The sequence below is a fragment of the Pleurodeles waltl genome, chromosome 2_2 (assembly GCF_031143425.1).
Source record: "Pleurodeles waltl isolate 20211129_DDA chromosome 2_2, aPleWal1.hap1.20221129, whole genome shotgun sequence".
NCBI classification, from domain to species: Eukaryota; Metazoa; Chordata; class Amphibia; order Caudata; family Salamandridae; genus Pleurodeles; species Pleurodeles waltl.
The window spans coordinates 1,186,740,895-1,186,756,866 of record NC_090439.1 but is presented as its reverse complement, the minus strand read 5'-3'; positions in this window follow the sequence as shown (position 1 = coordinate 1,186,756,866).

The window sequence follows — 15,972 nt, the reverse complement described above, 5'->3', positions numbered from 1 at the left end:
TCATGCCCGATTGGCATACTTGATCTACTTGTAAGTCCCTAGCAAAGTGCACTACATGTGCCCAGGGCCTTTAGATTGAATGCTACTGGTGGGTCTGCCACACTGGTTGTGCCTCCCACATAAGTAGCCCCTTAACCATGTCTCGGGCCTGCCATTGCAAGGCCTGTGTGTGCAGTTTCACTGCCACTATGACTTGGCATTTAAAAGTAATTTCCAAGCCTTAAATCTCCTTTTTCTACATATAAGCCACTCCTAAGGTAGGCCCTAGGTAAGCCAGAGGGCAGGGTACTGTGTACGTAAAAGGCAGGACATATATCTGTATGTTTTATATGTTCTGGTAGTGGAAAACTCCTAGATTTGTTTTCCACTGCTGTGAGGCCTGCTCCTAACATTAGGGCTACCCTCATATACTGTTCATAATTCTGATCAGAAAGGGGTTAACTGGTCATATTTAGTATGGCCAGAATGATAATACAAAATCCTGAGTATTGGTAAAGTTGGATTTTATATTACTATTTCAGAAATGCCACTTTTAGAAAGGGGTCATTTCTCTGCACCTAAAATCCATCTGTGCCTTACAGCCTGTCTCCAATCCACCTCAGGGCTAGGCTGGTTCACAGCTCCCTTGTGTATTTTACCCAGGCAACCACAAACACAGGATGCTCAGTCACACCTGCACACATTTGCATACTGAATGGCTCTTTCTGGGCTGGTAGGGTGGAGGGCCTGACACTTACATTTCAAAGGACAGTGGCCTGTCCTCATACAATGGACTGCCAAACCCCCTACTGGGACCCTGGCAGACAGAGTTGTAGTGAAAGGGGACCTTGTGCATTTCAAAAACACTCTTTGAAATCTCCCCCACTTCAAAGACACATTTGGGCATTTAAACAGGGCCTCTGCCTATACTAACTCGGACACTTCCTGGAGAAGAGAGCCTGAACCTGAACCTGCATCCTGCCAATAAGAACTGCCTGGCTGCCCAAAGGACTCACCTGTCTGCTTTCTGTGAAGGACTGCGCCTTGCTGTTGCCCTGCTGCCTTGCTGGCCTCTGGCTCTGCTGATAAGTGCTCCACAGGGGCTTGGACAGAGCTTGCCTCCTGTCTCAGAGCCAAAAAGATTTAATCTCTACAAGAAAGACTCCTTGTGCGGTGAAAATCGACACACAGCCTGCCAGAAACAACGCACAGCCTGCACAGTGGTGAAAAATGTACTGCATGCAAACCAGAACGATGCAGCCCGACTTCACAACGAGAATATCGATGCAGTGCCAGCGTAGCGACCGCAAATTCAACGCACGTCCTACTGGATCGACACACAGCCAAGCCGGAACAACGCAGCCCGACTTCCAGAGAGGAATCGATGCAGTACCTGCCATGCGTTAGAAATTTCCACGCAACACCCACTGGATCAAAGTGTCCTGTCATCGTCGGAAATCCACGCATCGTCCCAAGGTCATCGGAAAACCCCGCAACCCGAAGAGCATCCACGACCGAGCATCGGTAATCGATGCACAGCAGTACCCGTGTGAAAACTAAACTACGCATCGCCGGGTGTTGCCCGAGAATTCGACGCACACCCCCGCGAACCAGGTACTTACTGCTGGAAAGAGATATTTATTGCTTTTAAAAGACTAAAGACACTCAATATCACTTTTACAGTGATATCTCAACATATACTTATTGCATTTTAATCTTTTTTGACCTGCATCTTATCAGATAAATATTATATATTTTTCTAAACACTGTGTGGTGTATTTTTGTAGTGATATACTGTGTTATTGCATGATTTATTGCACAAATACTTTACACATTGCCTTCTAAGTAAAGCCTGACTGCTCAGTGCCAAACTACCAGAGGGTGGGCACAGGATAGTTTGGATTGTGTGTGACTTACCCTGACTAGAGTGAGGGTCCTTGCTTGGACAGGGGGTAACCTGACTGCCAACCAAAAACCCCATTTCTAACAATATCCTTATAATTTATATGTTTGTGATTTATGAGTACTGCGTCATCTGCACTATTTTTTCACTGTAAGTTTTGCACCTTATTTGGATCAGATGAATTACAAAGTCTGACAAAGGGAGAAAAGAAGTTTTTAATGATTTATTTCGACATTTTATTTTATTTGCTGAATGTTACAGATTTGAGACAGTATACATGCACACAAACTTGACTATATTATGTTAGAGCTACACACTTGGTAATAAGTCCTAAGGAACGATCCCCTAGTTGAGTATGATCACCGAAACCCTGTGATCATATAGGGTTGTGAGGTATCCTAAACTACTATGGGCCAGATTTACAAGCTCCTAGCGTCACTGAAGCGTCACTTTTTGTGACGCTCCTGTGGCGCTGTGGAGTGCGCCACATTTACAAGGTGGCACTAAGCCACTTTATTTTTGTGGCTCAATACCACCTTGTAAATATGGGCCTCTCCGATGTAGTTTCCTGTGTAAGGTGTAACACTGTGGCAGCGATAAAAACTAACACCACCCCAGGGGTGCTGTTAACATGGCACAACAAGGATGAATACTTTAATTTCTCTTCATTTTTGTTTTTTTCTGCAGCACACATAGAAAGAGCAAGACGCCATGAATGATTGTTCATGTGCAGAAAGGTGTCCCTTCCTGCACATAAATAATCATTTAAAAGTTATGATTTGGTACTTCTACGTGTGATGAATTATGCAGCACACATAGAATTGCCAAATCACAATTGTAGATTGTTTATGTGCAGGAAGAGACACCTTCCTGCACATAATCAATCCTTTAACACAGACACCCTTGCATTATGGTGCAAGGATGCCTGTGTTGGCCCAGACAGCTAAATTTAGCGCCAGCACAGGGGGAAACACAGGGGTGCAGTGTATTTTAGTAAATACAGTGCATCCCTGCATTTCTAAAGTAATAAGTTACTCACCAATGAGCTGCAAATGTTGGCGCACCACCACGTTCCACTGCTTTTTAGTAAATCTGGCCCTCTGTTCCTAAGGTAATATATTTATGGTGTATCTTACCAATGTTTAGTGTGTACAATGTATCTTGAGGAGTTCAGAATTGATCTTGGAAAGTAAGGAGAGTCAGTTATTTCATTCTTTTGAGGTGGCTGGAACTTTTCCATGAATACTTGTGGTTAAGCTCTCCTTGTGACCAGCATTAATTTACCACAGGCAGTTCTTGCATTGCTAAAGTGTTATAACTTTCAATGTCATTGATTAACAGTTGATCATTGCACTGGTCTTATTTTATGGGATTTTTAAATATCATGTGTGGCCAATATCAAGCACTGAGCATGTCTAACACGAGCCCCTGTATGCATTTTGATGAGAAACAACATACAATGAAGATTTTGTTGCTATTCAGCTGTACTCTATATCATGTGATCATAGATGGGGAGTAGAACCTTTAGTGTACAGAACAGAGGCAGTAGGTAATACCATTTTACATCCAGCCAGCATTCACCCCATGTGGCATGGACATGACACCTAGGGCATGGTGAGTAAAAGCAAGAACATAAAATGTTTTGCATGTAAAAGTTGGATAGCTTGGATTTTTCTCTTTGGGACTAAATCTACAAACTTTACATAACCTGGTACAGTGCATCATTGGAGAGAGGTCAACCTTGTTACGCTGGTGAAAAGCAACAAAAAAATGAGATCCAAAGGGAAACTATGTCCCATCATTGAGGTGAGCATCACTACAGAAAACAAATGTGAGACTATCCACAGCCATTTGAATGATTAGGTTTTCTGTCACCTAGAAAGGCTGAAATGTGAATGCACATGTAAAGTGTGCAACCTTCAGATGAATAGAGGAGCCCATTACCTCCTCATCCATCTTCCTGTGCCAGTCCTCATGTATGTGGACAGAAAAGTATGACACAGCCCCAACAAAGCAGGAAGTTCCCCCAGTATAGAATATGTGTGTTATTTGAGTCTTGGGAAACATTACATTAGTATTGAAAACATTATAGAATATAGAATGTGTGTGCTATTTGAGTCTTGGGAAAAATTACATTAGTATTGAAAACATTTTTTGTAGGGCAACTTCAAGACAGTGTTGTGTTGGCTCACATTATACTAATGAGACTGCCAGATTCAGGTGGCATCACCATCAGGTTGTGAGGCACTGAGTCCAATTCTATATCATGTGACAGCAGGTGTTCTGAGAAAACTGCCCTAACGTAAGAACACATATGCTTGGCCATGCCTCCAGAAAAGATAACTTCTACCTGGAGTTGATAAAATACCTTTTTACTGTAAAGAGTTTTTACAAGTGATCTGAGGCGGGCTGCAAGCATAGGAGTGTAAATTTTGTCCAGAGAGTATGATTTCAAGTATTTCATTTAAAAAGATTCTGTTTCCCACCTAATTGGTTCATGGTGTAATGATGATCTGTTTCCTTATATCTCCAGTATGCCAGATCAAGTAACTAACACGGGCCCGGATTTAAGAGGGCTAGCGCCACTTTAGCGTTGCCTTAGCATGCTAACGCCGCGCTAAGGTGGCCTTTTCCCTGGGCTGCACGCATTGCTTCATTTGGTATCCCTTTGTGCTACATTATGCATGTGCCACACATAATGTATGAAAAGGGGGATTCCTCCATTGGGGGGGGCTGAATAAATGGCACTTTGCGTCATTTTTTGGGGCATTTTTAATGCCTGCTAAGAGCAGGCGTTAAAAGGGGGCACACCATTGTTTACGATTGACCAATATAGGTTTGGGATAAGCCTAATGTTTGCTTGCACCAAGCTCACTGGAGAAATCAGAAAAGTAAGAGGGTGGTTGTAAATGTGATGTTAGCATGAAATGTTCTTAAGCACACATTTCATTAGACTGTAAATTCTCTTTAGAGAAAGGCATATATTTTTAAAACACATTTTACTTAAATATGATCTAAGAACATGTTAGGGAGAATTGAGCTTCTATGCATTCTTTGGAAGTAATACGTATGGTTGGGACGTTCTTACAAATGGTGAAAAAAATGTGTATTTGTTTGCTCAGATTTTAAAACATTTTAGATGTTAATTGTCAGAGTATCCAAATTTTTAAAAGACAAATAATGTATAAATTATGTAATGTTTTATATTAAGGTTTGTAATAGTACCTGATAGACTGATTTTTGACCGACTGACTGACACACTGTGCACTGGTGTCTCAGAACTAAGATGACTCTTGAACTCTAATCATGTCTCTCTATGCTGACTTCCATTGTGTGAGGATATCCAAGACCTGAGACATCTGGGTCTGCATTACACATAGGGTGCACTGACTAGGATAGTGTGTCCCATTATCATGAACATGCTGCTTAGAAGCTGCTCTGTGTTTCACAGTAAAGGTGGCACCCCCCTGCACTTTGAAGAAGATCCCCCTACAGGCAGGTGCAGTGAGTGACTGCATCACCAGGAGGAGGAGGTCCTCCTCCCCCATCCAAAAGGCTGCTCTCAAGTGAGTCACTGACAGTGCACTATTTCATTGTGATGCTCTGTCAATGTGCTTCTGAAAGTCCTGTTTGCCTCCATGCCTGGGTTTGTAATGGGTTGTGGGTGCAGAGGCAAATTGTTTCCTCATTTGCATGGAACCACTCCCCCATGCAGATGAGGGAACGTTCTCTCAAGATTCACTGGTGTTACAGGTCCATCAGTGCTATCACTATTAAAGAATGTGCCGCAGAATGTGTAATACTATAGTGCCTAGGGGTACACAAAGCAGGTGCACACTCCAGGCATTATGCATAATGTGGCGACTGGCAAGTATATATAATGCATCATTGCCTGCAGGTTGCAGGTATAATCCACATGGTGGAAAGGGCCTCCAGGCTCTGTTCTTAACCAGGACTGAGGACTCACATACTTCTGGGAGGCTTAAGTCACATGCTGAGGAGACACTTGAGTATCCAACAAGATGAAGATTTCCATCTTTTAGGCTGCTGTGTGGCTTTACCTATAAACAGATTCCCATCTGAGTGAGATTGTGATCTTGTTTACTATGCTGACACCCGTGTAAATCAATAAATCACTGGTCTGATCATTGCAGGTCAAACGTAGCCTTTCAAAGTTTGAAGAATGAAAAAAAAGATAATTTGACTGTGTTAATAACAACTGTTTACTCAGTTGAGATACAAGATTTGAGGCCGGTAATGTATTTAATCTGAACACAAAACTGAAATGCACATTTCTTTTTTTCCTGAAAAAGAGCAAGCTGTGCTTCTGTGTATATTTGTTGTCCTCTCTCTCCAAACCAGATGATATGCATCCAACAGAAAATTACTAGTGCCTGCTCTTCCCCCCTTATCACAACAAAGAAAATGCATGACAATGTCTCCTCTAAAGGAAGACAGGATGGAATGGCTGCCCACACACATAGTACCCTTGCCAGTCGAAACAAGGATATATAGGATGTGTGAAGAGGTGGGGATAAGCTATCTTTCTTTGGTGATAAGTATGCCAATGATGCAAGAGGTGGCAAGGTCTGTACTATCTGGAGCTTGGGGTGCTGCACAGCGTGTATTTATGAGCATGAGTTGCACTGCGTGTTGCTAAGTTTGTGGGCGTGTGTAGTAGTCCATGGGAGCATATGCATTTGGCTCTGTTGTGAGAGGTATATTATGAGTATATGTGTAATCTAGGTGTGAGTGTCAATATATCAGTTGGTGACTGTGATTGCTGTAGAGCACAGGTGGCCCCAACATTCCTAAACTAATCCAATCTAATGCTACCACACACTACCATCAGCAAGGTGTCACAGCTGTGGCAGTGGGTGTTTTAACTAAGGTCTTAGACTTTTAACCGTTTATAGTCAGAAGCGGGTGTTTATCTTGTCAAATTATTGAATCTGTGGAAATCCTTCATGAACTAGAAACTGTGATTGCACTTTTTATTTTGACCATGTTTCTTGAACATCTAGAGTTGCCATTTTGGTAAATGTTCTAGTTATTTTTCAGTGATGGTCCTCCATAAATGAAGGGCGTGGTGTGGACGGGCAGCAGACGCAGCACTAGAACACAATAGGGAAGCCTGTCTGTGCGTGTCTGTGCCCAGCTCGTACTAAGGGCCTGACACTCTGACAAGTACTTACAATTGATTGCGAGTGTTATTGGAAACACCCAAAGACCCTTGTATACACTCAATTGACTTTTGCCAGTTGGAATTATTCTGTAAAACCTCTCTCTAGGCCCTCAACTCCACCAAAGATAATAAAGAACAATCAGAGTGGCATTTGTTTCTGATCAGTTGCATTATTTGGAAGGCCATAAGCTGAAGATTTTCTTCCTCATCCAGGACAACCAGCTGGATCTTCTATTGTTGACCAAAACTTGGCTGAATGAGGCCTCTGTACCTGATGTAGTTCAGCCTTACCCTCAGGCTACCTCATTGGCAGTCTATATCAGAAAGATAGGGGGAGGTGGGGTTGCTATTATCTACAGAAAATTGTTCAGTTGTATTATTACACCTCTTTCTCTAGCCTATTGAGAAAGGCTTCTGTTCTTAATTTGACTTACTCCAACTTTTGCCCTTTCTGGAGTTACAAATGTCCCCTAGCCAAATGGGCCGATTTCTGCAAGCGTTTCCTGATATGGTTGCAAGCCTGGCCATGAATAAAGCCAACTATACCCTATCTGCGAAGTCCCTTGCTATAGGTATAGAAGCCTGGAAATTCTGTAATATGAGTCTCAATCGAGATTTGTGTTGGTAAATGATTCTCTTTTTAGAGATGGTTTTCCCAGAAAACCAGTCATGTCAATTGCTCTTAAGATCAATGGCAATAAATTAAGTAAACTTGCCTGGTTTCTTTTTTAAAGCATCAATAGAAAGGTTGAAGAACCTGTGAAAACATAAAAGTAGGAACAGGAACAGGAAAGAACATTCAAACAGAGACAGAGAGGGTAGTCGGGTGGAAGGATGGGGCATGAGGTGGAATCAAATGTTATCTGCCTTGGTATTTGTTAAGCCTGGCAATTGACTGCAAATAACTCCTAAGAAATGTTTGTTGTCTTGGCAGTTATTTTATTATGAATGAAACACTAAGCGCCAGATGTACGAAATTGTGGGTTTGCAATTTTTATTAGTGTGTATAACACTGTTAGAGATTCCCAGTGAGTAGTAAATGGACCTGCCTCATCAACATTCATGAGTCAGGGCCACAATTTGTGACCCACTGTGAATGGCTACAATCACAGGGATGGTGGCCTGCTGGGGTCAGCAGATCACCATGCCAGTGATTACTATGTCAATACAGCAATTCAGTTTTCATGTACTGCAGCCCAATTCCCCTAAAGGAAAGGGGATGCACCACAAAAAGAAAAATGAAAAGTTTTCTTTTCATGTTTTAAGAGTAGGCAGTGGTCCGTGGGACTAATAACTGCTCTTAAAAATGTTTTCACCCCCATTCAAGAAGGCGAAGGGGTTCGTTGGGGACCCCTCCCATTTTGCAAATGCCTTGAAGTTTGCGGTAACTGAAAATGTTTTGTGACCGTATTCCCAGTCGTAAAACATTCCTACGTACCAGTGCAACTCAGTATTAGGAAGGGTTGTCCTTGACACGCCCGTTCTTACTAGTGAGTCACAATTAGTTGGTAAATGCCAAAAAGCACTTTACTGGTCACAAGTGGGCACTTTGCGACCAGTAAAAGGCTATGTGAAGGAGGCTGGCTTTCCATATAATGTACAAAAATGAGGTGCACAGGACAGAGAGACCAAGCAACCCCACCTTGGTTTCCAGAGGTAAAAAGCAGACCAACTAATGCTCTGTTTTTGTGGTAGTGTGGGTGAGTAGTTATGCTTATCTTGGAGATGTGATAAGCATTTGTTGCACTCAATAAATGTAGACACAAATGCTTCAGATTTTTATTAAATGTTTAAGACCAAGATCATCAGAATCGGGTAAGTGCTCTTTAAGTTATGATTTTTCAAAGTTGAGAAAATATATGCTTTTTGGGTGTAATTATGCACCATAGGAAAGAATGGGAAAAACTTTAAAATTGCATATAAAATCAGGCAATACTCGCAAAAGTGTCACCTTCTATGTTTAGGTTGAGGTCATTGAGATGTCCTGTGGGCCAGCCAGATAAGTTTGGGCGGTTCCCAGTCCTAGCGGGAGCAGTGGCTGAAAGTCTTGGGACTGGTGCAAAATGGGACTAGGAAACACACAGCACAGGTGGACTTTAAGGTATGCCTGGTGGGTCGCCTTGGAGTGTGGGGGTTGCAAGGGGTTGGGGACCCCTAGAGCACAGTTGGTTTTCCGATGCAGGGGCCAGGGAGGTCGAGTTCTTTGTACATAGTTCAGCCAAGAGTTGGGTGTTAGGGTGTCCTTGGACCCAGGAGCAGGTCACTTGAGGGTTGCTTGCAGATCAGTAGGGCCACTCTGTGGGGTGGTTATTGGGTGTCCTGAGGTCCTCAACAGTGGCTTGATTCTTGGCTTTTGTGAATCCAGAGTGGGCTTTTCTTCTTAGTGTCTGATGATGGGGATCCAGTACCATGGGTATCGGCACTTATCAGGCCCTGAAAGCCGCAGTGCCACCCATCTTGCCACACTGGTAGGTGTTGTGCTTCGGGTCGTTGGGTGGATTTTAGTCTGGCTGTTGTGTCCAGGTCATTGGTTAGCAGCCGGTCAGTGAACTGGACTTCACTGGTTTCTTGCTTGCAGGTTGCAGTTGAGTGATGCCTTCATTCAGAGGAAGGCTCTTGGTGATTTTTAGAAGGGTTTATGTGTTCTTGGAGTCCTTCAGTTGTCCAGTCGACCCCTCAGTGGCATTTGTTGAATCCTGGGTGCAGCAAGCAGGGTGTGGCACCTTTTTCTTCTTGCAGCAGGGCTTCTGTTCTTGTGCTTGGGTCTTCCTTTCCACTGGTCTTTCTGTGTCCATCAAATCTGTTCTGTAGGTCAAAGGATGCCCAATAAATACTGCATTTAGTGGGCAGTAGGAGGAGTACCTGGAAGTGGCCACCATAGGGTGGCTACACCCACTAAGTGACCACTTCCTGTGGGAAGGGGTCACATCCATTACCCTGATTGGTTATATACCCACTGTTAGACCTGACATGCCTTAGGGTGGTCACCCCTAACTTTTTGCCTGCCTCCCTCCACTTTTTGGACCCTGTTTTGCTGGCTTTTAGACTCTGCGCACTTTACCACTGCTAACCAGTGCTAAAGTGCATATGCTCTCTTCCTTTTTAAACATGGTAACTCTGGATCATACCTGATTGGACTATTTAATCTACTTATAAGTCCCTAGTAATGTGCACTACATGTGCCTAGGGCCTGTAGATTAAATGCTACTAGTGGACCTGCAGCACTGGTTGTGACACCCACTTAAGTAGCCCCCTTAACCTTGTCTCAGGCTTGCCATTGCAAGGCCTGTGTGTGCAATTTCACTGCCACCTCGACTTGGCATTTAAAAGTACTTGCCAAGCCTAGAACTCCCCTTTTTCTACATATAAGTCACCCTTAATGTGTGCCCTAGGTGACCCCTAGGGCAGGGTGCTGTGTAGGTAAAAGGCAGGACAGTTACCTGGGTAGTTATATGTCCTGGTAGTGTAAAGCTCCTAAATTTGTTCTTACACTACTGTGAGGCCTGCTCCCTTTATAGGCTAACATTGGGGCTGCCATCATACACTGTTGAAGTGGCAGCTGCTGATCTGAAAGGAGCAGGGAGGTCATATTTAGTATGGCCAGAATGGTAATACAAAATCCTGCTGACTGGTGAAGTCGGATTTAATATTACTATTCTAGAAATGCCACTTTTAGAAAGTGAGCATTTCTTTGCACTTAAATCTTTCTGTGCCTTACAATCCACGTCTGGCTGGGCTTGGTTGACAGCTCCTTGTGCATTCACTCAGACACACCCCAAACACAGGGTACTCAGCCTCACTTGCATACATCTGCATTTTGAATGGGTCTTCCTGGGCTGGGAGGGTGGAGGGCCTGCTCTCACACAAAGGACTGCCACACCCCCTACAGGGACCCTGGCAGACAGGATTGAACTGAAAGGGGACCTGGTGCACTTCTTAGCCACTCTTTGAAGTCTCCCCCACTTCAAAGGCACATTTGGGTATAAAACAGGGCCTCTGCCCTACCTCATCAGACACTTGCTGGAGAAGAAACCTGAACCAGAAACTACATCCTGCCAAGAAGAACTGCCTGGCTGCTCAAAGGACTCACCTGTCTGCTTTCTACAAAGGACTGCTGCCTTGCTGTTGCCCTGCTGTCTTGCTGAAACTCTTGTCTGGCTGTGAAAGTGCTCTCCAAGGGCTTGGATAGAGCTTGCCTCCTGTTCCCTGAAGTCTCAGGACCAAAAAGACTTCTCTCTTTTACTTGGACGCTCCGTGCGCTGAAAATTTCAACGCACCGCTGGTTCCGCGGCGAGAAAAACGCCGCACACCGACGCTGATCAACGCAACGCTCTTGGGACGATCGAAAATCCAACGCACGGCCTCGCAAGGACAACGCCGCCCGACCTCTAGAGGAGAAATCGACGCGACGCCTGCCGTGAGATCGTAATTTCAACGCGCAGCCCCGCAGATCGACATCCAGAGGAGAAATCGACGCGACGCCTGCCGTGAGATCGTAATTTCGACGCGCAGCCCCGCAGACCGACGCGCAGCCGGAGAACAAGCAAGAAAATCCACGCACAGACCCGGGACATCTGGTAATCCCCGCGATCCACAGAAAGAGACTGTCCGAGCGCCGGAAAAAGACGCCGACTTCCTTGCATGGAAAATAACGACGCAAGTCCGTGTGTGCTGGGGAGAAATCGACGCACACACCCTTTTTCCACGCACCTCTTCTCTTGTGGCCCTCTGAGGAGATTTTTCCACTCCCAATCAGGTACTTGTGCTAAAAAGAGACTTTGTTAACATTCTAAAGACTTAAGACACTTCATATCACTGTCCTGTGATATTTCTACAATTTTCCATTGCAACTTTATTCTTTTTGACCTACAATTATCTGATATATATTATATATTTTTCTAAACACTGTGTGGTGTATTTTTGTGGTGCTATATGGTGGTATTGTATGATTTATTGCACAAATACTTTACACATTGCCTTCTAAGTTAAGCCTGACTGCTCGTGCCAAGCTACCAGAGGGTGGGCACAGGATAATCTTGGATAGTGTGTGACTTACCCTGACTAGAGTGAGGGCTTTTGCTTGGACAGAGGGTAACCTGACTGCCAACCAAAAACCCCATTTCTAACATTGGTGATCAGCGGTGAGGATAGGACTTGTATTTGTGCAGTGACATACAGTAGCTAAGTATTTCACTACCTACCCACAGCTGAAGGTCAACTTGGTTTTTATCTCTTTTTGCAAATCCGTTTTTTTTCCTGACAATTTTCAAAAACTAAATCCTCACTCAACATGTCTCTGACTGGGTCTCAGACAGGGGACTTTGACCTAGTCCAGTTGGATACATATACGGTCAAACAACTAAGAGGATTCTGCAGGGCATTGAGGGTACCCACCCAAGGCGCCTCCAGAAAGGAGGACTTTCAAGTGGCGCTGAGGGCCTGGGCAGAAGCCCATTTAGAGGATGATGAGGAAGAGGAGCCAGAAAATGGCCCCTCAGAGGGATTTTCACTATCTGTGGATGGTGTTACCACTGCAATTGTGCCCCCTTCCAGACCAGGGAGCAGTGTCTCTGTGCAAAGCCTGACCGCAGAGGAAAGGCGAGAAGAAAGGGAGTTCCAATTGCAAATGGCTAAACTGAAAATTGAGGCTCAACAGGAGGAGAGAAGGGCAGAGAGAGAAGCCAAACAAGCTGAGGCTGAAAGAGCAGCCAAACAGATTGAAGCTGAAAGAACAGCCAAACAAGCAGAAGCTGAAAGAGCAGCCAAACAGGTGGAAGCTGAAAGAGCTTTGGCTGAAAAGAAACTATTGTTGGCTCATGAACTGAGTCTCAAGGAGCTGGAGATCAAGGCGAGACAGTCTGAATCCAGCAATAACGGTGGCAGCATACAGACAGGACCTGCTGGAGAAAAGAAGGTTCGTATACCCAAAAATGTGGTGCCCAGTTTTGTGGTGGGAGATGACATAGATAAATGGTTAGCTGCTTATGAAGTTGCACTAAGGGCTCATGAGGTTCCTGAAGGGCAATGGGGGGTAGCTATGTGGGGTTATGTGCCGCCATTGGGGAGGGACACACTTCTCACATTGGATCAACCTGATCAAAACACATACCCACTTCAGAAAGCCACTTTACTTGCCAAGTTTGGGCTGACCCCTGAAGGATACCGTCAGAGGTTCAGAGACAGCACCAAACAACACACACAAACATGGGTAGATTTCTTTGACTTTTCCAGTAAGGCACTGAATGGATGGGTGCGGGGCAACAAAGTAAATGACTATAAAGGGTTATATGACTTGATTCTGAGAGAGCATATGCTTAATACTACTTTTACAGAGTTGCGCCAGCACTTGGTAGATAGTAAGCTGACTGATCCCAGGAAGCTTGCTGAGGAGGCGGACCTCTGGGTTAGCACCAGAGTGTCTAAAAAGGTACCTGGGGGGGACTCACACAAAGGTGGTCCGGGTTCCCAACAGAAGAAAGAGGGGGGAGATAAACTTACAGATAAGGAACTCTCAAAAGGCCCCCAAAAGAATTCCCAGGGAGGGGGTGGCAACCATTCCTTCTCTAGATTTGGGAAGAAGCCAGGGACATTTGATAAGTCAGGGAAATCCAACCCCAAATGTATGGAGTGTTACCAGTATGGTCACTATAAAGGCGACCCCCAGTGCTCCAAAAGGGCACCGTCCACTACCGGACAGACACCTGGGATAACTAGTGTAGCGCTTGGAGGGGAGATGGACCCAGATAGCTTTGGGGAGCAAGTAGAGATTTCCCTAGTGTCCCTGGGAGAAAGAGAAATGGTGCCCAAAGCCCACATGCCCCGAAATACTTCCAAGTACAGGCAGTGGGTCACCATTAATGGGCAGAAGGTGGAGGCTCTGCGTGACACAGGAGCCAGTATGACTACTATCCAGAGTCAGCTGGTGTCCCCAGAGCAGATAGTCCCTAATACATTCCACCAGGTCATAGTCGCTGACAATCGTGAGAGTCACCTACCGGTGGCTCTGGTTCCCATTGAGTGGGGTGGGTCTCTGGTACTCTGAAAGTAGCTGTGAGTCCTGCCATGCCAGTAGATTGTCTGTTAGGCAATGATCTTGAGCACACTGCTTGGAAAGAAGTAGAGCTCAGATCTCACCTGAAGATATTAGGGTTACCTGAGTGGGTCTGCATGACCACCAGGTCCATGGCTGCCCGGGAAGGGAGTCAAGGTCGTCTGGAACCTGGAAAAATGGCCCAGACAGCCGCCCAAGAGGGGGGCCAAGGGCGTGGGAAACCCGCCTCCAATGTTCCCACGGTGGTAGACGAGGTCCCTGAGGAAGAGGAGGCCCCGAGCCAACCGGGGAGGACATAGCTGCCCTGGGTAACCTACCTGAACTTGGTGGCTGGCAAGTAGAAGGGGGGCCAACCAGGGAAGCATTCTGCAAGGCGCAGAGAAAATGCCCCACCCTTGAGGGTCTGAGGAAGCAGGCCACAGACCACGCAGCAGGTGACGCCTCTGGCGCTCACCATATTTACTGGGAGAATGATCTCCTTTACAGTGAGCGTAGAATTCCAGGTCCTGGGCCACACCGTGTGCTGGTGGTCCCCCAGTGTTACCGGAAATTCCTACTAGGCCTGGCTCACGACATTCCCCTGGCAGGACACCTGGGCCAAGACAAGACCTTTGACAGGCTTAACACCCACTTTCATTGGCCCAGAATGAGGAAAGCCTCAGATAACTTCTGCAGAGCTTGCCCCACCTGCCAGGCTAGTGGGAAGGCAGGGAAATACTAATACTACTTTTACAGAGTTGCGCCAGCACTTGGTAGATAGTAAGCTGACTGATCCCAGGAAGCTTGCTGAGGAGGCGGACCTCTGGGTTAGCACCAGAGTGTCCAAAAAGGTACCTGGGGGGGACTCACACAAAGGTGGTCCGGGTTCCCAACAGAAGAAAGAGGGGGGAGATAAACTTACAGATAAGGAACTCTCAAAAGGCCCCCAAAAGAATTCCCAGGTTGGGGGTGGCAACCATTCCTTCTCTAGATTTGGGAAGAAGCCAGGGACATTTGATAAGTCAGGGAAATCCAACCCCAAATGTATGGAGTGTTACCAGTATGGTCACTATAAAGGCGACCCCCAGTGCTCCAAAAGGGCACCGTCCACTACCGGACAGACACCTGGGATAACTAGTGTAGCGCTTGGAGGGGAGATGGACCCATATAGCTTTGGGGAGCAAGTAGAGATTTCCCTAGTGTCCCTGGGAGAAAGAGAAATGGTGCCCAAAGCCCACATGCCCCGAAATACTTCCAAGTACAGGCAGTGGGTCACCATTAATGGGCAGAAGGTGGAGGCTCTGCGTGACACAGGAGCCAGTATGACTACTATCCAGAGTCAGCTGGTGTCCCCAGAGCAGATAGTCCCTAATACATTCCACCAGGTCATAGTCGCTGACAATCGTGAGAGTCACCTACCGGTGGCTCTGGTTCCCTTTGAGTGGGGGGGGTCTCTGGTACTCTGAAAGTAGCTGTGAGTCCTGCCATGCCTGTAGATTGTCTGTTAGGCAATGATCTTGAGCACACTGCTTGGAAAGAAGTAGAGCTCAGATCTCACCTGGAGATGTTAGGGTTACCTGAGTGGGTCTGCATGACCACCAGGTCCATGGCTGCCCGGGAAGGGAGTCAAGGTCGTCTGGAGCCTGGAAAAATGGCCCAGACAGCCGCCCAAGAGGGGGGCCAAGGGCGTGGGAAACCCGCCTCCAATGTTCCCACGGTGGTAGACGAGGTCCCTGAGGAAGAGGAGGCCCCGAGCCAACCGGGGAGGACATAGCTGCCCTGGGTAACCTACCTGAACTTGGTGGCTGGCAAGTAGAAGGGGGGCCAACCAGGGAAGCATTCTGCAAGGCGCAGAGAAAATGCCCCACCCTTGAG